We start from the raw sequence: 6,110 nt of genomic DNA on the forward strand, positions 1-6,110 counted from the left end.
GTTGGCATGTGGGAGTGGGACTCCACCCTTTATCCTCCCCACTCATTCCGTCCAAGAGAGGCCCACACTCGAAGCCTGGGCCAGACTGAGCCTGAGCTGGAGGTGGAGGGTTGGAGAGGAGGAACACTGTCCCCTTTGGATGGAAGTGAGACCTGGGATGAGGCTGACACTAAAATCAGGGAGTATTAGAAGAATAGGAGGCTGCAAGGTGTATAAAAACCTTGGTGGTTTGGGCCTCCTTTATATCTTGTTTTTATTATTACTAGTATATTAATATACCTTGGGCATCATCTTCATTGCTTTGAACTGCTATATAATTGATTACTGGAAAGTTATGACACCATTTATGTACCAGTTTTCCACTGACATTTATTTTTCTTAGTTCAAGGCAGAACTTGAACACATGACCCTGAGATCAAAACCTGAGCTGAGATCAAGAGTCAGAGGCTTAACCCACTGCATCACCCAAGTGCCCCTCCATTGACATTTAGATAGATTTCAATTTTCGCTCTTACAAGCAATGTCGGAATAGGCCTTGTAGATACGGTGGAGGCTTTTCCTCTGACTGAAGTGGGAAAGTGCTGGAAAGTTTGGAGGAGAGGAGGGACATGACCTGACTTACAGTTTAACAAGCTCTCTTGTGCTCCTGTACCAGATTGATAACTCACAGTATCTTCATCAGCACAGGATATTACATTTTTTAGTCTTTGTCAACTGATGAGAAAAAAAAAAAATCTGTTGCTTCAGTTGGTATTCCTTTGTAAAATCAGATCGACACAGCGAGTTTTACTTAGTGTGCTGTTTCTCATTTACTTAGTGGGGAGTTGTTAATTTTACTGGTACTGTGTGGATTCCTGTGTGGCCACACTGAAGCCCTCTGATAGGGCCTGTTTGACCGCTCTTCCAGGCCCCAGGCCCCTCCGGATGGGCACCTGACTAAGAAGGCCAAAACCCTGACTCTGAACCGCTACTGACCTGAAGTGTCACCCCCCCCTGCAGCTCCCTGCCTCAGGTATGGCTCCAGCCCTGGCTTAGAGAGATGAAGTGTTGTGGGATGTTTGGGGGCTTATTTTGCTTACTCCCACCAGTGACACCAGTGTATCCAGCACCCTATAGGGCAGTGTGGGTGGCTCAGTCGGTTCAGCATCCAACTCTTGATTTTGGCTCAGGTCATGATCTCCGGGCCTGAGATCTACGGCCTTGGGCTCCACCCTCAGTGGGGAGTCAACTTCTGTCCCTCTGCCCCTCCCCCAACTGGTGCTGTCTCTCTAAAATCAATCAATCTTTTTAAAAAGTATCCTATAAACAATTAAAACAATATCAACAAAAAGTCTTGGGCTGTGGCAGTTCCGTGCCTGACAGATCCAAATGCTTTTCCACAGGTTCTCACTGTACCGCTTCCATCTCCCCCACGTAGAAGCTCTGCTTTTCTGGTTGTATAAATGAGGAACCAGACTTTGAGAGACCTTAGGAGACTTGCTCCTGGTCAGGCTTATTATTTTATTAGATGTTGCAAAGTAGTACTTGTGGGTCTAATTCAGCACATTTTGTCTACCTTTTAATATTTTTAAATTGTTTTACATTGGAATGACTACTGATGGGTCATTCTTTCTCTGTCCAGACACAGCCCTCGTTACTCTTCTACTGACTTTGAATAGAGCTAATTTAACTTAATTTTATTCCTGAAGGCATTTGATTTTGCAACCCCTGCCAAATCTTGTCTACTTTCCACTCTGCAACTATAGGGTCAACATCTCAACTCCTGATGTGGGCCCAGGTCCTGAAGGCATTTGATTTTGCAACCCCTGCCAAATCTTGTCTACTTTCCACTCTGCAACTATAGGGTCAACATCTCAACTCCTGATGTGGGCCCAGAAATAAACCAGCCTCCGCCACAAACCCTTTGCCATTAGGCAAAAAAATCTCATTCCTTCTTTCTCCTGTTCTGATAGAACCATGGGAAAGGCCTTGAGCTGCGGAGGGGAAGGAAAGGCCTCCCTGCTGACCTGCGTAGCCTCTAAACCCTGCCTTCCTCTTGGAGCTCACTTGCTACTAAGAGATGCAGACACAAGTCAGGTGATCACACGAATAAGTACATAGGATGGTGCTGTCACAATGGAATGCTTGGGGACCTGTTGCCCCCTAGCGGTCTGGTCTCCATAAGTAGAATAACAACAGTACCAGACCCTGTTGGTATTTTTACATATTAATTTACTTTATCTTCACAACGAGCCTACCAAGCAGGTAGTATCATTACCCACCACAGGAGAGATTTACAGCCACTGAGAAGTGAAATAACTTGCCCGAACTCACCCTGCCAGTCCGGGCGATGCTTCTGCTCTTGGTTGAGCAGCAGACCTGTCTACAGCCTGGTGAATTTCAAAGTGTGCCCCAGTCCCCTGAGAACAAGACAGGGGGAACCAGGCTCAACCCCAGCAGGTGAGATTTAGGTTAGACACTAGAAAGAACTCCTTGGCAACAGTTATAAGTATACGAGAAAAGGAATGCCTTTTCTGGGAATTTGCTTCTCCCCTGAATTTCCTGTATGGCACAAATAGCATTGTAAAAAATAGAGGAATTATTCTAGGGAAAAAAAAAAGATCTCTCATAATTCTTCCTTGTGATTTGGGTTCCTTTTTCCATCTTTTTTTTTTTTTTTTTATAGCCCAGTGTGAGTCTTGAACTCCTGACCCCAAGTTCAAGAATCAGATGCTTCACCAACTGAACCACTCAGGTACCCTTCTTCTTTCCATCTTTCCGGGCCAGGTTGAGGCTGTTAGACAGCTGGGTCACTGAGACGGGAAGTGACTAGATCTGGCAAGGCAAGGATGTGGTGACTAGCAGAGGTCAGCTCTTCTCTCCGTGCTTCCATAAGGGGTGGACACCCCTGTGTACCTCAGCAGGGGGACCTGGACACCTTCTTACCCTTATAGGCCACTCTGGATAAAGTAGGGCAGGGGTGAAGCTGTGGGGGCTTACCTGCTATTTCAGAGGAGAACAATCAAAACTGCATGTGATCTGTGTCCCTGGGGGAAACAGGGAGGGGAGAAAGGAGCAGTCAGTAAGGATCAGGCAGAGCTAGATGATTAAAATGGCTTCCACGTCAATGGGTAGGGTCATAAGTTCCCATTGCCTTACCCCACCCTCATTTCAACACCTCCAGCCCTGAATTGGCTGCATAATTCCTTGGGTATCCTGGGATGTCCCCTCTTGCTCTCGGGAGATCTGTGTCCTCCCTACCAAGGATTTCCCTTAGGCCTAATAAAATATTTTTCATGTGCCAAATGCTTCAAAGTTTAAAGTATTTTCCCCACATTCCCTCATCTTTTAAAATAAACTTTATTTCTTAGAGCAGTTTTAGGTTCACAGTGATACCGAGCAGATATTCCCTCATTTTAAATTTTGATTCTCACATCAGCGCCACAAAGAGGCAGGACTGGTATTACTATCTCCACATGGACACTTAGATTACATTTAGAATCACACAGTAGCAAACAGAGCCTGGTGTTAACTGAGGTCTTCTGATCTCTTAAGCCCCAGACACTTTCTCTTGGTTCCCTCAGAGTGCCTTCTGAATCTTTCCAGATCTTTCCTCCCCCTAAGCATGGTAACCCTGCACCATCTCTCCTTCCTAGAGCTTAGAACCAAGTTTGAGAAGTTTCCCCAGTTTCCTTGTTGACTGCAGGGGACCACGGAGAGCCCATCTGTTTCCCCAGTGGAAGGCCCACCCTGGCAGAGGCACTGGGACCCAGAACTTGTACAATGCCCTGATAAGCTTCTTAGAGGCAGGTATTAGCAGGGATCGGATATTCTTCCCCTGAGATGCCCTTCACACCCGACCTGCCTTGAATTAGGATTCCACAGGGGAGCTGGGTACAGGAGAATGGGGTGTTTCCTGCTGTCCAGCTTCAGACTCACTCTTTGAGACCCTGGATTCTGACAAGTTTCCAGAACTAAGAAGACACTCAGATGTCCAGGTTTGAAGGTAAATGATGTGATTAGGTAGGAGGGGTCAGCTGGGGTGCCAGCTCAGCTCCGTTAGACAACACAGGCAGACCAGAAAGAAAGAGACCCTCCCAAGTTTCTTTAGGAGAGTCAAGCAGTTTGCTGCGGAGTTGAGTTTATGGCAAGGGACAGGGCCCCTGGGAAGACGGTTACAGGAATCAAGGACAGAGAAGGAAATGTACTTACTCTGTACTTCTCCTTTTGCTTGTTCCTTTTTTGCTTTAAGACAAATGCATTTGGGGACACCTGAGTGGCTCAGTTGGTTAAGCGACTGCCTTCGGCTCAGGTCATGATCCTGGAGTCCCGGGATCGAGTCCCACATCGGGCTCCCTGCTCAGCAGGGAGTCTGCTTCTCCCTCTGACCCTCCCCTCTCTCATGTGCGCGCGCTCTCTCTCTCAAATAAATAAAAATCTTAAAAAAGAAAAAAAAAAGACAAATGCATTTGCGTCTCTAATTAGTGTGGCCTGCTGGGAAGATTGGGGCATTAGAAGGCTCACCTGCGCAGCCACTCACAAGCTGTGTCAGGTTGAGCAAGTCCAGCTCCTCTCTGGATCTCAGCTTCTTCAGGTCCCAAATGGGGAGTTACGCTAACTAGTGTCTGTAAGTCCTCCTACCTTTAATGACCTGAGACTCCATGAGTCACTCATCTCACTTCTAATATATTCCTTTAAATGCAAAACCAACCATTTCTAGTTATTGTTTTATAATAATCTGCAGACACTAGAGATTTAATAAATATTTACTTGGGCTGGACCTCAGTGCCCTTCTTTATAAATTGAGGATTTTTTCAGAGCCCTTCATGTTCTTCTTCCCCTCCTGAAGAATATAAAATTAAACCTTTATATAAAACTATAAAATTAAAATTTTATATAAAATTAACCCTTATGTAGCACTTGATTCTGTACAATGCTTTTCATACACCTTATGTGTTTTTACTCTCTCAACATTCCTGTGACATAGGTATGTGTTGTTACTATTGTTCTTTCTTTTTTTTTTTTTTAAAGATTGTATTTCTTTATTTGACAGAGAGATAGAGAGCACAAGTAGGCAGAGCGGCAGGAAGAGGGAGAGGGAGAAGCAGGTTTCCCGCTGAACAGGGAGCCCAATGTGGAGCTTGATTCCAGGACCCTGGGATCATGACCTGAGCTGAAGGCAGCCACTTAACCAACAGCCACCCGGGCGCCCCCTATTGTTATTTCTATTAAAATAAATTAAATTTAAATTTAAAATATCATGAAACGGCACAGGATAAAAAGGTTAAACAGTTAAACTGAACATCAGGATTTACTGAAAAGTAAGTCTTCCTCAGACCCCGATCTCTGTTTCCCTTCTCCAGATGTCCTTCCAAGGATCATCTTTGCATAATCAACCCATATGTTAACACGTTTATTTCACACATGAGGCAATGAGGTTCGCCTGTCCAGGGTGGCACAGCTGGAAAGCAGCAGGGCTGGAAATCCAGGCCTTTGACTCCATTCTCCATGTTCTTCCCACCACACCACACTGTCTGGGAAGCATCATGACATTAGCTTTGTCCTCTCTGGGTGATACCATGGAATTGTTTTAAATGGGTCCAAAACCAAAAAACCAAAAAACACCCACATGGAGTCTTGATGTTTCTAGCACTGCCTTCTTCTGCTGCCTATTTTTGTCTAAAGCTTAAAATCTTGTCTCCTTATCTTCCTCTTGCCTTTGACAAGGTGAGATCTGTGGCCTGGGGCACCAACTGTGGATGACTGGCTCCCAGCAACTCAGGCTTGGACCTGAGGGGTGCTGGCAGACCTCTCGCAGGGATCCCAAAGAGGGTGAGGTAGACCCAGCTCAGGAACCTGGGCTGTTGGCATGCCTACGCAGCAAAGAGGACCTCTAATGCTTTTTCCTAAGAGCGGGCATTTTTCTCTGGAACAGGCAGTAGGGGTAGTTTTGTTCCAGCAGAAACAACTGCTTCCTAGCACAAAGGCCTCTATATGAATTGTCATCACTCTTTTCTAGGTGATGGTTTGATGGCTCCCAGCTCTCCTCTTAGGGGCAAATAACCTCTTTTTTTTTTTTTTACCCTCCCTCAGGTTTGTGGATACCCCCTAGCTGGGCTTCATGGAGAAAT

Source organism: Neomonachus schauinslandi, chromosome 9, assembly GCF_002201575.2.
Source record: "Neomonachus schauinslandi chromosome 9, ASM220157v2, whole genome shotgun sequence".
Lineage (NCBI taxonomy): Eukaryota > Metazoa > Chordata > Mammalia > Carnivora > Phocidae > Neomonachus > Neomonachus schauinslandi.